The following is a 2,804-nucleotide window of genomic DNA, read 5'->3' as shown; positions in this document are numbered from 1 at the left end:
GATGATCATACCCTCGAAATCACTACTATCTTTGCTATGCTAGTTTGCTCGCTCTTTTGCTATGCCATTGCTACGATGCCTACCACTTGCTTTCAAGCCTCCCAAATTGCCATGTCAAACCTCTAACCCACCATTGTCCTAGCAAACCGTTGATTGGCTATGTTACCGCTTTGCTCAGCCCCTCTTATAGCGTTGCTAGTTGCAGGTGAAGATTGGAGGCCGTTCCTTGTTGGAACATTTATTTACTTGTTGGGATATCATTATATTATCTTTGTTATCTTAATGCATCTATATACTTGGTAAAGGGTGGAAGGCTCGGCCTCTCGCCTAGTGTTTTGTTCCACTCTTGCCGCCCTAGTTTCCGTCATATCGGTGTTATGTTCCCGGATTTTGCGTTCCTTACGCGGTTGGGTTATAATGGGAACCCCTTGATAGTCGCCTTGAATTAAAAGCTTTTCCAGCAATGCCCAACCTTGGTTTTACCATTTGCCACCTAGCCTTTTTTCCCTTGGGTTACCGGAGCCCGAGGGTCATCTTATTTTAAACCCCCCCGGGCCAGTGCTCCTCTGAGTGTTGGTCCAAACTAGAGCCCTGTCGGGGCCCCCTCGAGGAACTTGGGTTAGTTGTATGCGTAGCTAGCTCATCTGAGTGTGCCCTGAGAACGAGATATGTGCAGCTCCTATCGGGATTTGTCGGCACATTCGGGCGGTGTTGCTGGTCTTGTTTTACCTGTCGAAGTGTCTTGAGTACCGAGATACCGAGTCTGATCGGAACGTCTTGGGAGGAGGTCTATTCCTTCGTTGACCGTGAGAGCTTGTCATGGGCTAAGTTGGGACTCCCCTGCAGGGATTGAACTTTCGAAAGCCGTGCCCGCGGTTATGGGCAGATGGGAATTTGTTAATGTCCGGTTGTAGATAACTTGAACCTTAATTAATTAAAATGAATCAACTAAGTGTGTTACCGTGATGGCCTCTTCTCGGCGGAGTCCGGGAAGTGGACACGGTGTTGGAGTAATGTTTGCGCAGGTTGCTCTCTAGTTTCTCGCTCGTGCTTTGCCTCCTCTTCTCGCTCTCTTTTGCAAAGTTAGCCACCATACTTGCTAGTCGCTTGCTGCAGCTCCACTCATATTTACCTTGCCATACCTATAAGCTTAAATAGTCTGATCACGAGGGTGCAATATTGCTGAGTCCCTGTGGTCATAGATTAATATTACACCAGATGCAGGGCCTGATGATTCCGCTCCAGGAGACGCGTATGAGCTCAAGTGGGAGTTCGACGAAGACTCTCAACGTTACTATGTTTCCTTTACCCGATGATCAGTAGTGGTGCCCAGTTGGGGGTGATTGGGACCGGTGTCGCATGTTGGGTTCTCTTTTATTTTGGCGCCGTAGTCGGCCATGAGTGTTTGGATGATGTAATGTTATTTATGTACTTGATTGACGTGGAGAGTGTAAGCCAACTATGTTATCTCCCCTTTATTTATATTACATGGGATGTTGTGAAGATTGCCTAACTTGCGACATATGCCTTCAATGCGATTATGTCTCTAAGTCGTGCCTTGACACGTGGGAGCTATAGTCGCATCGAGGGTGTTACATCTCTTGTATCCAATCTTTGTATCCAAACCTTAGATTGGTACCTGTGGTTTGCTACTAGTGTTGATTACTCCTTGTAGTTGATGCTAGTTGGTTTACTTGGTGGAAGATCATATGTTCAGATCCATTATGTATATTAATACCCCTCTGATTATGAACCTGAATATGCTTTCTGAGTAGTTACGTTTGTTCCTGAGGACATGGGAGAAGTCTTGCTATAAGTAGTCATGTGAATTTGGTATTCGTTCATATTTTGATGAGATGTATGTTGTCATCCCTCTAGTGGTGTCATGTGAACGTCGACATACATGACACTTCACCATTGTTTGGGTCCTAGAGGGAGGCATTGGGAAGTAATAAGTAGATGATGGGTTGCTAGAGTAACAGAAGCTTAAACCCTAGTTTATGCGTTGCTTCGTAAGGGGCTGATTTGGATCCATATGTTTCATGCTATGGTTAGGTTTACCTTAATACTTCTGTTGTAGTTGTGGATGCTTGCAATGGGGGTTAATCATAAGTGGGATGCTTGTCCAAGTAAGGGCAGTACCCAAGCACCGGTCCACCCACATATCAAATTATCGAATGTGAATCATATGAACATGATGAAAACTAGCTTGACGATAATTCACATGTGTCCTCGGGAGCGCTTTCCTTTATATAAGAGTTTGTCCAGGCTTGTCCTTTGCTACAAAAAGGATTGGGCCATCTTGCTGCACCTTATTTACTTGCATTACTTGTTACTCGTTACAAATTACCTTATCACAAAACTATCTGTTACCGATAATTTCAGTGCTTGCAGAGAATACCTTACTGAAAACTGCTTATCATTTCCTTCTGCTCCTCGTTGGGTTCGACACTCTTACTTATCGAAAAGGCTACGATAGATCCCCTACACTTGTGGGTCATCAAGACTCTTTTCTGGCGCCGTTGCCGGGGAGTGAAGCGCCTTTGGTAGGTGGAATTTGGTAAGGAAAAATTTATATAGTGTGCTGAAATTTACTATCACTTGTTACTATGGAACATAATCCTTTGAGGGGCTTGTTCGGGGTATCTTCACCCCGACCAGTAGAGCAAAGAGTTTCTCCTCAACCTACTGAACCTACTAAAATGTTTACTTTGAAATTCCTTCGGGTATGATAGAGAAACTGCTAGCTAATCCTTTTGCAGTGATGGAACATTACATCCCGATTTGCACCTAATCTATGTGGA

The sequence above is a fragment of the Triticum urartu genome, chromosome 3, assembly GCF_003073215.2.
Source record: "Triticum urartu cultivar G1812 chromosome 3, Tu2.1, whole genome shotgun sequence".
Taxonomy (NCBI): Eukaryota; Viridiplantae; Streptophyta; class Magnoliopsida; order Poales; family Poaceae; genus Triticum; species Triticum urartu.
Note: the sequence above shows the minus strand (reverse complement) of the source record.